General features: G+C 41.3%; 1 long non-coding RNA gene across 1 annotated transcript in view; it reads left to right on the forward strand.

The window, feature by feature from the left end:
• Positions 1-16480, forward strand: part of LOC121068688 — a 41920-nt gene that overhangs the window by 22769 nt on the left and 2671 nt on the right. The window contains exon 2 of the long non-coding RNA XR_005819033.1: positions 14450-14564. This is a non-coding gene — a long non-coding RNA (uncharacterized LOC121068688). The remainder of the gene's footprint in view (positions 1-14449; positions 14565-16480) is intronic.

Raw genomic sequence — 16480 nt, forward strand, 5'->3', positions numbered from 1 at the left:
TATGGAAAAGATAGTTCTGCCCCTGGTCCATCCCTTCAAAGAATTTCTTGCAATTCATAACGGAAATATAAAATAGAGCATAAGAGAGAAAGCAGGAAAAAAAAAAGAGCTCTCTACGTGCCTGCCATTTTGTCTAGTAACAAACAGGGACTGGCTGTTTCACACAGCTCAGCTGGAGTCTGTGTTTCTCATCTGTTTCCCATAGTAGTTCCCTGTCAGCTTGCAGATCCTTAAAAAGAAAGTCACTTGTGTCCCTTTGTTTCAATTTCAGGGGCCTTTGTTATATTCTGAGTGTGGAAATGTGGATTTTGGGCCTGTAACTGGAGACTCAAAAAGAAACCTTTTCCAGAAATTAAACCACCACAACTAAAGGATGTCTGGAATTTTTTATGGTCTTTGTACATGGATTGTTATGTGACTGTACTTTAAAACTGTTTCTTTTAGGAGAGTCTTTTAATAAGCCCACTTTTTTTTTATGGGGAATGGAGATCCAAAGTGGGCTAAGATATACTCAGTTATTTTGTCACAACTGGCTAAAATAAAATTCAAGTTCTTGCAAAATGCTGTTTTCCCTGGAGACTTCTCTCTGTCACTGGCAACTAAATAAGTAGCAGACAAGACAAGTGCTTCAAATACGCTTGTTTGGGGGTTCTCTCCACAGGCAATGGGAAATACAATGGGCTTGGGAATTTCATGTTAATTCCACTCAGAATGGGCACTTATAAAACTGTGGGGTTGCTAGGCAAAGTGGGAATCTCCCTAAGTGCAGATACGCTCCCCAACAGCTCCCAGAGAAACCCAAACTGCCAGCAGAGAGAGCAGCGTAAGGGGGCAGAGGGTGGTGATGTGGTGCGGGGCGGCCTCCTTTACCCCACACAGCTGCCCCAGAGGGGCTGTTGGGCCGGAGGGTCCCAGCAGGGTTGTCCCCAGGCCCACAGAGATGGGGCTTTGAGGTGACATTTCAACCACTAGCTGTAGTTCCATGGGGAACCCGCAGTAGGGCCTGGGTGACATGGCAAGCGGTGTCCCCCACCGCCGGCACTTGAAGGCCATGGCAGTGGCAGCAGGAGCACGTCAGGCTGCTCGCCATTATGGCCACAATGGTTGTGGCAGGGGAGAGAGGGGATGGGAAGCTGGCAGCCTCTTGGGTGCTGTTTTCTCTTGCATTGCTGCCTCTCTCATTGAACAAGAGAACCGGGCTGCATTTGGAAGCACCCAGAGGGGCCCCTGTGGCAGCATGAGGCTGCCCGAGGGGGCCGTGCCATGCTGGGGGGACACGCTTTGAAGTCAAGCGGTAAAACGAGGGAGGAAGCAAAAAAGAGACATTGGGTACAAAATGCAGAATTCTATGTTAAAAGAGTGTCTCATGTGAAAACAGGCAGTGTAATGAGAGAGGAGGGAGTCACTTTTACCGAACAAGCAGCTGGAACAAAGGTATGAGGAAAGAGAGTAAATCCACACCAGGTCTGTCTGGCAAGCCTTGATCCTCCTCAGAGATCTGGTCTTTTTTTCTCTGCAGACCTGAGCATCAAGGACCTTGTGTAGAGAAAGAGCTATTTCTATTTTTCTGGATATCAGGAGACTGTACAATATTTGCTGGTAAAGAGACATCTAAAAATATTTAAGGGGGTGTTAATTTGTTCGTTCATTTTTCCCTGAGGGATTATAGTTTCCATTGTCACGCACAGCATCTAGGGTTTGTGATCTGCAGCAGTTGTATGGTTTCACTCCAGCAGAGTTTTTTCTTATATCAAATGGGTGATACTTTATCTTAATGGACATGTTTGAAATCCTACAAGTATTTTTTCCCCACATATCTTGAATTGACATGGTCATGCATATATGTATGCTGCTTTTCCTGTTCCTTCATGCGTATCCTGATGATAGGCTATGATAGCACATTCTGGTAAAAGACTGGAATAATAAAAACACTTTTTTTTTCTTTTCTTAGAAAGAGACACACTCTATTAGGAAAGATGTTGAGAGCTTATTCTTTACTACAGCTGGTCCTTTCAGGCATTTATCTAACAGTATCATCAGTTCTTGGATTACATTCCCTTCAGTCAAACTACATGCTTGCCTTTCTAAATTTACAGCTTGCTCTGTGAACACAGTTTCTGGTAGGAATCCATCAGTCTGCAAGTTTGTTAAAGGTGTGATGTTATCAGCAGTTCAGTTTCAGCATTTTCCACGTGCTGCAGTATCTGCACAAGAAAAGAAAAGCAGCAGGGGAAGCGTGGATGTTAGAGAGGATAATAGCAGAGTAGAAAGCTTTCTGATTCTCAGCAAGTGGGAGTGCCTTCTGATAACACAGGATTACAGTGGATTTGCAACCAGGACATTGGGCTTTACTAAGTTGGTGTATCAAAGGTTTTTCCTTTCATTGTCAGCTTGTTGAGTGATGTTTGCCTGCTGTATTTCAGATGAGAGGTTGGAAGTCCAAATAGGACATTGCCTGCCAAATCTTGTAAAGTGATAGTGACTCCAAGGTATGGGGCTAAATGAAGGGGAATGTATGTACGTACTTTCTGTAGTGGGGAGCAGAAGGGCTCTGTAGGAAGAACAGGGACCTGGGAGATACAGCATGTTTATGCAGGGACCTGCTCCTTGCTCCATACTGCTGTGTTTGGGGATGTACATATACTGTGAAACCTCATGTTAAAGCACAGACTGTATATATTTGTGTGGCAGAGAGCTTGGGGGTACTCATCCATCATCATCTACATGGGAGATGTGGCTAGAGAGAACCCATGTTTTGCCCAGTCTGCCTGGGCTTAACTGTGAGATCTTCACTATTAACTCTGCGCAAGGAGCTCGCTGCACCTTTTTGTTCTCTGTTGCTAAGGACAGAATAGTCTTTTATATCTCATTGCTTAGCTCTGACAGGTTAAACTAAATGAGCAATACAAAACTAAATTACAGAATGACATGAGTACCAAGTTGTGTCTTAAATTCCAGAGCTGTATGCTGAGGCAGACTGTGACATCTCTTTTGTCTTATACTGTAGGAGGCTAAATAGTGAGTACATGTCCAGGCGAACAAGGAGCTAGAGGTCAGTGGCTTGGATGTCACGTTCACTTTGCTTCTGTACAGATAATTAATTAAGCTTCACACAGGCAGGAAAGTGAAGGACTGAAATGGTGAATGAAACCAGAGTGAAAGGCAATTGCATGTTTTCTCATGATTGCTCTAAATCCCATAGGCTAAGAACAGCTGTAATGGGTCAGACCAGAGATTTGCCTGTTCCAGTATTCTGCGAGTGACATGGGCTAATAGCAGAGCCCTGGATAAAAAGTTTAAATACCAGACAAGCATAAAGTCTTGCTTCTCTCAGTGTGCTCTTCCAGTTTCTGGAAATCTGCAGCTAGGGGGTTCTTCAACCAATGACTGTATCCACATTTCTATATATACAACAGATCCACATCATGTGTATTTCCATGCTGAATAGTTTTGATAGCCTTTGATGAATAGGCAAGGCCTGTACATGCAGAAAAAAATTCAGATTTAGCATACACTGTTTCTTTATCAGAAGCTATTATTACTCTGCCTGTTAATCCCTCTATCCCCTTTTTTCCTCTGAAACTAAATTTAACCGAAAAAGCCCCTGAAGATTGCACAGGGAGCCTGTAATTGATATGAAATGAGGATGAGGTGCACTTTGCATCACTTCCTAACTGGCAGCTTCTGGTACTTCTCCTGACCAAGGACTCAATGGACACAAAATCCACAGAGGAAACAACACTTTGCAGGACTACCCAGTGTACATGGTCCATGCCTTCAAGACTTCTTACCAGAAGTATATCTGTTTAATCCCCTTACCCTTTCTAAAAGGATGGACTCTAACCAATTTTGGTGGAATAATCAATTAATTCCATTTAGCCAAATACAAAAAGAAGCAACATTTTATATTTCTTAATTATGTGAACTTTCCACTTGGCCCTATGTTATACATAATTCTGCATGTGTCCAGAAAAAAATAAAAACAGCTAATCCTATGTGCACCTAAAAGTGTCCCACTCTCCAGTATGGATCTTTCCCAGATCATAAACTCTTGGTTCAAGCCACTCTTGGGAGACATCTTGTTCACTGTCTTTATCACAGTACAGGAGTTCACTGTGCTTGTACACTTTGTACACTTGCCAAAGTCCCAGAGATTTCCTCTCAAAGCAGATTGTGTGATCAAACTCCATTAAAAATCCTCAGCCTCTGTATTAGCATAAACACTGTTCAGGTTGTCAGTATAATTTGGTCCTTTACAGAAGAGCAGACATTTCAGAAGAAATGTAATGCTATTCTAACAATCTAGACTCACTATTTTTGTAAACCATAAAAATTTGGCAGTGTCCTTTCTTTGGTAATCCTTTCTCGGAAAAACTAAGCTTCTTAATAAAACTCAGTAGCCGTGGATGGAAATCCACCAACTGCAACAGTATTTATTGACTTTTCCAAAGAGTCAGATTTAATTAGAGTTTCATTAGTACAACTGTACTTAAATTGGTCAAGTCAGCTCTTTTCGATGTTTGTGCTGATGAAGTTCTCATTTTCTTTCAGCCTTGACTCGTTCTTCACTTTAAAGGACTTGCTCACTCTTCAGAGTGTTGTGGAAATACCTGAGCTGGCTCAGATACCGAGATCAATTTAATTGCAGTGGCCTGGAGATGAGCAGAGGGCTTACCCCACTTCTTGGCAGGCTAATCTGCAGTTTGACTGTGTCCAGCATTTGAGCAAGCTTATTTAATGCCAGCTTAGCTATCTCTGCGGTATGTTACAGCTATGGTGCAGACACACACCTCAGGGCTTTAGTGGTGCTTGATCTTTAGCTCATATGGTCATTCGGTAAGCCAACTGGGGGAGCTCCTTGCATCAGTGGAAATATTAGTGGGGTCGTCATTATATATGCCTGTCCTTTCTTCTATGCTTTCAGTGTCATATCAAAAGCAGATGAAGTCAGGCCCATGAGGGTGTCTGTTTTTTTCACAACTATATTATTAGAGCAAGGCAACAATGAGAATACTGTGATTGCAATGTTTAGGATATCTTAATCTATCCAGTTTCAGTCTTATGTACATGTATCTTTCAACATAAGGAGGAGCGTGGAGTGGGAATCAGTGAAAAGTATCTGATGTCACACCAAACACAGGTACTCAAACCTTTAGTTGCATCAGTATGTTTAATGTGAATGCTTACCTATCAAACTATCAAATTGCTTATGGTGCCTTTTGAGAATACCTTTTTCCCCTGCTAATACTGTCTGAAGTTCTGAGAATGCCACTCCATACTTAAAAATTGCATTTAGCTATATGCCCATGCACTCAACGACATACAAATCAGTATTTCCACTAAGGCTTGTTTAATTCAAGTTGCATAAACATATAGTGTAATAAGGGATAGAAAAATTTCTAAAGTACTCAAAATATTCCTGTTAAATTATTTTTGTTGTCAACACAGAACTACAGCCAGGGCCTTGACAGTTTCTTGCCACAGAAAATCTTCATGTGTGCATGGGGCCAGTGTATGCATATATATACGAAAATACCCGTGAACGTATGTAGTGCTCAGAATGGTAATGTAGAAATCCATTTGACATCTCTTTCCCCAGAAGACCATACTCTGAAACATGCTGGGATATAAGTTTGAAAATCCTCAGAAATTTCTCACCACAGTGTGTCATATGTCAACCATGTGAAAGTGTACATACAGAGTAGAGCCCTGTGAGCCGTTTGGCCTCCCTAAATGATCTTCACACCCTATGAAACACCCATTTAGATTTTCCTAACTTCTTTCTTGGAGGCTTTCACTAGTGAATTAATTAAATCTGTCGCTACTTGGAATGCAATGTTTCATGCGATATTATGGAAAAACTTGTCAGGAGGGTACTGTATCTCCAGAGCAGGTTATGCAGAGAGATGATAGAATTTTCTTCCTTGAAACCTTTCAAGACTTGACTAGGCAAAGCCACGGCTCCCCTGAAACACTGCCTTGAGCAGGAGGTCAGACTAGCTCAACTCAGGAGGTCTCTTCCAACTCACATTTTAGTTTCAACTTTCATGCATTTTTTTCTCCGCTGACATAATCTTCCTGTGCAATGTTTACAATTGAAGTTGAGATGTTCTTTAGTAGGTTTTATTCCTTTAATTTCTTGTTAACAGAGTATTTTTTCTTTTCTTTTTTTTCTACCATATGATACTAAGGTGGTTATGGGATCCAGGGCTCTGCTGTGATCTGTATTGATGGAGGCCTGCAGAAGGAAAGTTAAGGGACGTTGTTTCTGTCTACTGCTCTGGTGTGAAGCAGTGGAACAGGATTATTGAGAAAGCATAAATATATATATATATATTTGTGAGTGTTCTGAACAGCTGTGGCTTCAGAAGGGACTTCTGGGTACGTTCTTCAGAACAAATTATCCATTTAGTTCATTTTCTGCTACTCACAGTAAGCAAGGTTAAATTGTATTCATAAGCTATTTGACACTCCTTTTTAGTCTGAAAACTTCATAGCAGAGAGCATGACTCTTGTTTACTTATGAAATCACTTGCTGCACTTTCGGGTGCTACACAATGTATTATAATAAGTATGGTTTACAGAGGAAAGTCTTCAGAACAATCCAGCAAATAATTACCGATTATTATAAATTGGTAAAAGTATGCGATAATGGTAAGGGTAAAGAAAACATTTTGGAATGATAAACTGAGTTTTTCATTCCCCATCTGCTCAGCCAGCTCAAAGGGGAGATCTTCCTTGTGCTTTTTCTTAATCTGACAAACTAAATGTATGCAGACATAGTTCCTGATGATATTCCCAAATATTACTCTTGTGAGGACTACCATAGCCACATCTGAAAACTAGTCAGCTGCACAGTAGGTTCATCCCCAGATTTCCAAAGCTGACCTTGAGTTTGTTGAGGGTATCATACATTTATTTACTCACCCAACACCTAGGCTAAGGTGCAGGTCAAAACCAAGGCTACAATACAGGAACCTTTTAAGGCTTCACGAACCACAACAAACATGGAATTAGTCATACCATGACAAATGATGTAATTCAGAAGGACTAATGACAAATCCACACATGCATGTGATACCTAGGTGGGGGTGGATATTACACACTGGTTTTCAGAAGATCCCAGCATTGTGTCCCTGTACCGTGATGAAATAATGCAAGCTTGCTGTAATGCTTCTGATTAGTTTTTTTTCGTTGGTTAAGCGTGCTGCCATTTGATACCCCGATGGAGAGATTTTTGGAGGGGAGGGCTGAGCCTTGTGAAACCTCAACGTTCTTTCTTTCCACTGTGGGCAGCTGAGTTAAGCTCTTATTAAACTCAGATTTTTCTAATTTTGTAATTCACCTCCAGACATTTGCTTTTGCTCCAAACACAATATTAGCTGTAGATGTTTGTCTGTGTTTGTGTGTGGGTTGTTTCATTGCTTGTTGTCTGAATTGTCCTTCTCTGTTGTCAGGTAGGAATTAAATATGTGATCCTTTTTTGGCTATACAATAGCTTGCTAATCATCAGACGAATGCTCTTGAATTCAGAACTTCATTGAGGTCTACTGCTGAAAAACATATGTATTTAGGTACATTGAAAGTTACATGTTCCTATTATGACTTCTATTTACTTGCAGTGATACATAAGCTATGTAAGTTCTATGGTATTGAAGAAAATTTAACTGAAGTGAATTCACTCCAGTATTATTTCTTAATCCAGCAGAACGTGCTTCCCTTTTCCTGGAAAAAGCCTCTTCCAAGTCAGCTGCTCAAAAAGTACCAAGTGACAAAACGCAGATAGCAAAAGGAGTGTGTGTTTGAGTTCATGCCTATTTAGCACTGTTCTGGAAAGTGTTTGTACGTAGGCCTTTAATAAACTCCCTGTAGAGATCAATTGCCATGATTTGTCTCATTACTATGGGTAAGAGGTTTTGGGGGGCCGTTGTTGGAACATTTAATCAAACTGAATGAAACTGGAATGCTTTCATTCAGGCAGAATAAAAAGAGAACAGGAAGCAGAACACAACATCTCTAAGGAGAAATAATGACTGAAATAGTCCTAGAAAAAGGACTCTGCAGCATTTCCAGGTCTTGTAGGACAACTCTGTGTGTTTTAGGCTTGTTCACAGGTAGCTCAGAATGTAGGTCAACAGGAGGAGATGTGTAGGAAGGAGGATAAGCACTGATGAGTTAATACTCTCGACAAAGTTCTCTCACTATAAGGTTTCAGGATAATCAAAACCAGTTTAGCATTTGAGGAAAAGCACCATGAAATGGAGTAATGGAATTAGCTTTTATGTTTTTCCAGGAACCTAAACCACATTTCCTGTCACAACTGTATATTGTTAATACAAGGCATCTGCTAAATCGGAGCTGCCCTAAAATGTGCACAAATTCCACACGTCTGGTTTAAATCATTTATTTTTTGACGTTTGCGGTGATAAACTAAAGCAAGATGCTGCCTTAACCCACCATAAAAAAGAGTATGATTTGGAATACAGCAAGTTTTCAGCATGGTCTTTCAGACAGATAGTATAATTCTGTTCATTTAGCAGCCAGGACTGTTACTGCCTGCATTTTTATGTCTTGCTTCCCTTTCATTTTGTATTCTGTGGTTGCAGCAATTAGTTTCCAGTCACAGAGGGAAACGAGCAGCTCACTTTCCCAGCTCTGTCCTTTAGCTCTGGGAGTAGGAAGTTGTTTGTTTTCTGGGTTTCAAGGGGGTAAGGGCGTGAGACAAAAGTAATCTTTTCTCACATTGTGACTAGCCTTGACTCAAGGCAAAGGGCCTGAAGTCTGATTACAAAGTGGGATCATCTCAGGAATATAGTGTCTGGAATATAATTTCCCAGGGGACTAACGCCCTACCCAGACTTCTTTCCACATTAATACCCACTCCAAAAAAGAAAGACTATTACCACATTTCATTACAGATTACTTCAACATATAACAAGGATGACAGAGGCTTCTTTGGGAGCCAGACAAGCCTGGAAGTCTGGCACGGAGTCCTGGACCGTGAATCGGGACAAGGCTCAGAAATTCCTGTGTAGTTTCCCCAGCTGCTTCCAAAAGGCCTGTGTGGAAGGGCTCTGGATAGTGTAACAGGTATCTGTGTCTGTGTGCTGTGTCATAGCCCCATCAGCATGATGAACAGTGTGAGAGCATATCTAAAATCCTACTTGCTTACACTTGATGAATTACCAGAGGCCTCCATGACTGGCATAAAATTTGCCCAAATGTAGCTGTAAGCTGAGATAACGTGAGGACCCTGACATGGAGATCAGTTTCCCTGCAGAGCTGACCAGCTGGTTTTCAAGCCCTGAACAATTCCTTTTTATGCTAACAACTGACAGCATCTTATTCCCCTCAAGCCAGTGGTGCCAGTGATGCCCAACTGCCTCAACCTCAGTCCTAGTGTTGTCTCTTCTTCTGAAAGGCTCCATCTGTTCACACGGATTGTGCCTTGAGAAAATCCCTCAGCACTTTAAAGGACTCGCTCTTAATGAAAAATTAAAACATACTGAAATGAACAGAGTGAGGAGCCTGTCTTCTGCTTTTTTCATTATTGTAACTACATCTTTTTTCCCCCCTGTCCTTGGTCTGTTGTGGTCCATTGGCCATGTTATGTCTAATGTAGGGATTCTGAGATTAAAGGACAAAACTCTTAGCTAGTTCATGTCTTTAGTGCTGTGCAGGTTTATACCAGCTGTGGATCTAAACTGGGTATGCTAAAAACCCTTCCGCAGACTTGTCAATTGGCATTTCACATATGGAAGAGTAACCTGCCTATCCAGACATACGCCTGGCTTGAGCTCAGTGTTGTAGCTGTAAAATAACAGTGATATCCAGAACGTGAAAGTGAAAGGAGAATTTTTCTAACCTATTTCTTGGAAACAGATTTTTTTGGGGATCTGAAAGCCAGGATGGGTGTTTTAGTATTTGTACATCAACCAGGATAACGATTTTGCAATTAGAGATCATTAATAATTTCCTTGGTGGGTGACCAAAGCCAAATCCTGTTTATCCATTTTGGATTGTGAAAAGTGAAAATATTATTTGGAGTTTACTTTCCAATGGGATAGTTATCTCTATATTTCATCCATCACATTGTAATCATCTTTAGAGAAAAGAAAGAATAAATGTTCCCATTAAATTCTGAGACAGGATTTTTTTTATTTTTTTATTTTTTGACAAGTTGCTCTTTCTTTGAAGAGGCTAATATCTGATGATGGAAATTGTAAAGAATAAATAGAAAAGCTTTGTGGAGAATGATTTACTTAAAATGACACTGTCAAAGAGCTTTTCATAAAAATTAAAAAAACAAATCACAGTGTTTGTGATGAAAACACTATTGAAACTGCAATCTGCTTACTCACCTGGTGGTATTTTCATGTTCTTATTTAACGAACACATTCTGTGTTTTGTTATTGTAAGGCTGCCTATGGGAGCTGTGCTGGTAGCACGACTCTCTCCTCAAAGACAGAAGTCTCATTTAAGCAAATCAGTCCTATTCAGCAAACCACTTGAGTGTACACTTCAGTTCCATCAATGTGAACCATTTTCTGACCTGGAGCCTGAAGGGTCCCTAGTAGCCACACAAGGTTTTGTGCTTGTTCTTTGCAGCAGGGACAGATGCTTTGGGTATGGTTTGTGCATTGGGGTGTAACAGGATGGGAATGCTCTCATTGGTGGTTACGTGCACACAGCTCCCATTTCCCTGCAAGGGCAGTGCACATCGATACCCAAGGGAGAATGGGCTGCTTGGTGAACAGGAATCACCTCTTCAGGAGGACAGAGAGTGATTTAACACCTTCAAAACGAAGTTGTTCTGGTACTATGCCAGCTCCAAAGTGAACGCCCTTAAGAAAGCAGACATGACCAAATGAAGCTCATGTGGACTGTTAAGCACCTGGACTTTTTCTCTCAAAGAATAATTTCCTCGTTCCTGGAATCCCATCACATAAGTGTGCCCGATGAAACACACCTCTTTGCTGCCAGGTGGAGGTAACTTTTCCTTGGTTAAGCAGTGTCTGTCCAAACAAAGAAAAGCAGATCTACGCTTAGCAGATCTATTTGTATACATGAGAGTGTAATTTGGACCTGTATGATGTTTCTACTCGAACACATGATAAAAAGCTTCCCTCTCGCACCTACAAAACACTTGTCTTAGCTGGGAAGTAATTCTTTTGGAGAAGTACAGTCAGAAGTCAGGAATGGCTATGTACTTCTGTAGGCCTGCTTGCCTGCCGAAGCGTTACTGAAGGGCAGAAAACATCCCAGAGAAGATCACATCAGTGGTACTGGGCTTGGAGGCTTATACGAACTCTGTGGGGGCAGCTGTGAGTATGATTGAGTGGCGCTTGTACCCAGCTTGACTGCAGCCCCCTGCACATGTCAGTGTTTTAAACATGCTTCCTTGCCCTGCTGCTGCTGGCTCCTGCTACCTGCTGTCCCCTGGCTGCAGGGCTTCCCAGGGGTGCCTTCTACTCCTGGACTCAGAGTTTTAACCTGTGGATACTAGATTGGGATCCATGGACTGTTGGCTTGTCCTCTCTGTTTGTGGGTTCTTCTGTGTACAGATAGTGTTTTCTTGTCCATCAGAACTGGAATCTGCTTTTCCTTTTGACCAACATCCCTTTTCAGGCTGTCTTACTCTCAAGCTAATTTTGTAATCCAGCTATGATCTCATGTAAGGAAGGTGTTAGAGTCTCAGCCACTTCAACTTTCTCTGATTCAGATACTTGAACAGCTACACAGCCAATACATGCTGCCAGCCAGCTCCTGAAACAAAGTTAAAAACCAGCTGCGTTGCCCTGGTAAAGTGGCATTATCCAGTCCTAATTTTTCAAACTGTGCTGCACCTATTTTGCGTGCTCTTAACAAAAGGAAAAAAAAAATGCTGTTGGCCATACTAGTGAAATATCTACCCCACAGCTAAGTCCACATGATTATTTTTTTTTGTTAATCACACAAGTTCAGACATGGTTTTCAAGCATGATGAATAGAGAACAATGTCCTGTTTGTGTGGGTGTGTGGGCTGTCAAGCAGGTGAAGTTTAAGTGACTGCAGATTTTTGAATGGGAATCAGAAAAGGTTATTTGGAAATAGACAACTTTTGCTCCTGCACAGTTTGTGCCTGAACATCTGGGATTTACAGATGACAGTGGATGAAAGTATTAGTAGTAAATAAGATTTGCTGGTTTCTTCCACAGAAAGAGCAATACCAAGAATAGAAGTGGTAACAGAGCAGAAAATTATCAAAATTTGTAGTGTGCACTTAAGCTGCTTTTAACAATTATTTTCTTCTTTTTTTTTTTCCCCACTCAGCCTCAAGAAATGACTAGTTTTAATGAAAAAGAAAAGATGCTGATGTTATACAGTAGTGCAAAACAAACCAATTTGTTGAAAATTACTGTTGAAAAGTATTCCTCGCTAATAGGTCGCATTTATTCTCTTGAAACATTGTACAAATTTTTAAAATCTTCTGAGGCTGTACTGAATGTTTTTCATCTAAACAATAATGTTTTGAGGAATCACAGATAGCAGGCATCTCAGGAAGGGAACATAAGTGCCCTCCCGAAGCACTCTTTACCATAATATCATACTTCTCTACCTATTTTCTCCCCTCTTCAGAAAATACCCCCCAAAATTACTTGCTTTCAAGCTATAATAACTTAGCAATTTCTTCATTTATGCCCTTCAAGAAGGTATATATCTAACTTACAGTTGTTTCATCTGCCTCTTCTGTTGATTCCCCCCGTTTCAGAAAATGGCCATAAATGAGAGTAGCTATTGACGCGAAGAATACTGACGTGTTATTTTAACATATTTATTCCCTGTAAACATTCATTAGTTAAAAAGGAACGCTTTTCTCAAAGCACTCCTTGGCACATTTTTAAAACACAATTATCCAAATAGACTACTCCAAGAGCAGATATGGCCCAGGCATTAATAACCCAGTAGCTGAAGGCTCGTTGGCTCTGGTGAGAAAGCCATTCTCCCAGCTCCTTACAGTTCGGGAAAGCAAATGTACCTTGCAGCATGCCCTGAAGGATGATAAAGCTGGACTGTTACTGGCAAGAGTTTGTCTTCAGAGGGGAAGGATGAAGAATTGTTCTGAGCAAGACAAAACCTGAAGCTCCCAGTCCTACCGCTGACTATGACTCTCTCCAGGGTTTTGGGTCAGTCACTTGATCGCTTGACCCCCATTTCTTTATCTGTAAGATGGTGATAAGGCTACTTTTTTTTTTGCCACATAATTTGACAGGATGTTGGGAAATTAATGCTTGGAAAACACTTCAACGATAAAAAGCGCGTTTCAAGTGTGAGCTTTAATGCAAACAGCTCATAAGAATGGTGTTCTGCATTCTGTTATAAAGCAATCAGGACAGATTAAGTGCTTAAGTCATACCGCAGGACCTACAGCTGTGTTTTTAGAGCAATCCACACTAGCGTTTCCTCAGAAAATGCTACAGAAAGTGAAAACCAAAAATGCTCCCCACTGTTGCCTTGTGGTAAGAATGTTGCAACCGAAATGGCAAAGAGAGATATGTTCAGAATATTTCACTCAAAATGGCCACAGAGCCTTCAGCCGAAAACAAACTGACAACTCGGTGGGGAGTGGTACGGGGCACGCCGAGGCCTCTGAGCACAGGTCGGGGCAGTCGCGCAGCTCAAGTGTCCTTTGTGCGGCCACAGATCAAGTAGCAGCAAGTCTGGAGCAGAACAAAGCAGGCCATCCGAGAGGGGAGGGGGAAAAAAGTGGCACTAGCAGGCAGACTCTTCTCAAACAACACACTTCAAAACAATTTGAAAGTAATTTCAGTCTTGCGTGGACTGGTAGGCCTTCATTTTTCAGCCTTGTTCTCTGGGGATGAGCTGTGACTTCTGAATGATGGGGCTGGCTGAGCCAGGCCTATGGTCTGATCCTTCTGCCAGAAACTGCCTTCTGGAGAAAGGGTCCCAGCTGTGAACAGCCCATGGAGTGACGGGTTACTCCCAAAGAAGGACCAGCACCTGAACCACAAATTGGGTACACTGGAGGTACCTCACTGAACATCACCACTTACAAACATTTAATGCCAATGCTTGATATCAAACAGCAGATTAGCATTATCAGCCATTTAATGCCAATTGGCTGATAATGCCAATATGCTGTTTGACCCCAAATGTTTTCAGGTACCTGGAGCTCTGCTTTGGAGCTTGTGCAGGCTTCCTGTGTCCCAGAGAGTGCTGTGAAAGCTTGTAGGGAGACTCTGAGCTTGGCAAAGGTCCCCCTGCTCTCCCTAAGGGCCGTGCTGAGCACACTTGCCCCAGCAGCCAGAGCGGGTCCCATCCTCCCCACCCCTAATGCAGCCATTACCACTTTCTATTTAAAATTTAAATGGTTATGTCCCTTTGGCACAACCTAGAGCTCAGAGCAGACCTCAGGAGGCAGGAGTGACAGATCCTTTATTCTCTTCAGCCTCAGAGTTTCCAACCATCTCTATCACAGAAGCAAGCAGACGAAAAACAATGTGATGGGAGAGGAGGTGAATCCCCTTCTTGTTTGCCACTAAGAAGCTCTCAAACTAAAGAAGGTAGGAAGCTTATGGCAGTCCATAGTAGATGTGAGGCTTCAGACCTATTTCAAACCTACAGCAGTCAATGAAGACATTGCGTACTGAAAGCAGTACCTGGTCCTCAGGCAGCAATTCGACGTATTTGCAAATCACGTTGCAGTTAAAAGCCACAGTTGGCAGTGACCCACTTTTTTATTGTACACAATGTTACTCAGTTGATTTGTGCTAGTCACAGAGCAAAATTTTGGCATTTCAAATAGCTGTAAATATTTATGAGCTCAGTGCAATTTTTGTTAATATTTTAGCACCATTATATGGAGAGATTATCTGCAAAGGGTGAGATGTTGCTGGCATTTTGCACAAGCACCAAGAGGGCTTTTGAATTTTTTTCCTATTGAAAGGCATAATCTCCAGAACAATCTAAAAAATGCTTCAAGTATGACAGAGCACTTCTTATCGTTTATATACATTTATGGTCTGCTGCATAAACATATAAACAGAATAGAAGATGTCTATCTGCTTCCTAAAGTCAATTTTTTATGAGTTGGAAGCTCTTTCTGGAGTACTACCCTCTCTTTCAGGAAAGCTAAAAGATAAAGTGGAGATAAATTAGCAGGCAATCAGTGCACAAAGCAAGAAAGCTGCTCAGATAAAGCATACAAAAACATTTATTTTCTGAAATATCCTTAGAGGAAGGCTCCTCCTGTCCAGTAATATAATGTTGATGTACTTCTTAAGATGTCATCCATATACTCATGCTCAGATAGAAAAAAAAAAAAAACTATAAAAACTATAAGCTTTTTTTTTTTTTTTTTTTTTTTTTACGATTTGGAGGCAGATGCAGACAGTACATGTGTGTAGAGGAAATGGGACCCCACAGCAGCCTGAAGGTCACAACTGCACCAGGTAGCCAAGGAGCATGCGTCGAGTTTCTGAGCCCACTGCTGGTTCTGTCTGAATAGCTGGCTACTGCACAGGGCTGCGCTGGCTCCATTTGTGGTGCTGTGAACAGTCAGCTCCACTGGGCCTTCTCAGTTCCATGGACCTTAAAAGGACAAAAGAAAAATACTCTGCCAAATAGAAATAAACATAACCAACCTGGAACGATACTTATGCTTCCTCGTTCACAAAGCTAGGGCAAACGATAGGAAGTAAGGGATAAATCAGTAAATTGCAGGTTGTTGTGGCAGCTGAAATGATCCTTTACTGGCGGTTCATGTAGAGTAGAGGTGTCAAGAGATGGAGAGTTTAGACAACTTGCTCAGTAGGCAGGGAGGGAGAGCTTTCTGTCTGGATATTTTTGGTCAATTGGATAGTAATCTGAGATGTTGGGGATTTTTTGCTACATTTATTCCATTCACTGAAATGGTTAAAAAGGCATTGTTTTCAGCAATATGACTATGGATTAAATATAGATGCACACAGATAGGAGTAACTTCCTATGCCTCTGAAAAAGATGTGTATAATGAGGTGTGTATAATAGAAACAGATTTGCATCTGATTTGCAGCCTCAATATATCTAAATTTTAAACACCTTAATGATAGCTTCACATTTTGTCACCTATTTGCCCTGTCTGAGGTCAGGTGGGAATCTTGCCCTCATTTGTATTAATTTAAATTATAATTGAGTAAGCTTGCTGTGATGTGGCCTTTTCTTCCCCTGAATTTCATTCCACTGTTTTTTAAAAACAGTAAGAAAAGTATCTGAAGAAGGGATTTTTTGAAGGGTCTCTTCCAATAGTGGGTTATTCACCTCCTCACTAGGAATCGTGGGAAGTTTCAATATGATGGCTAGGGTAGGTAGGAGTTGACTCACTATCCAGATAAATCCCATAATGTGGCACTTAGAATTAGACAGCATTTAAAGAATATTACGCTGAAAACCAAACCAAGGCAAAACACAGCTTTGTGTTTAATAGCTGACTATAAAAGGG

Source organism: Cygnus olor, chromosome 3 (assembly GCF_009769625.2).
Source record: "Cygnus olor isolate bCygOlo1 chromosome 3, bCygOlo1.pri.v2, whole genome shotgun sequence".
Taxonomy (NCBI): Eukaryota; Metazoa; Chordata; class Aves; order Anseriformes; family Anatidae; genus Cygnus; species Cygnus olor.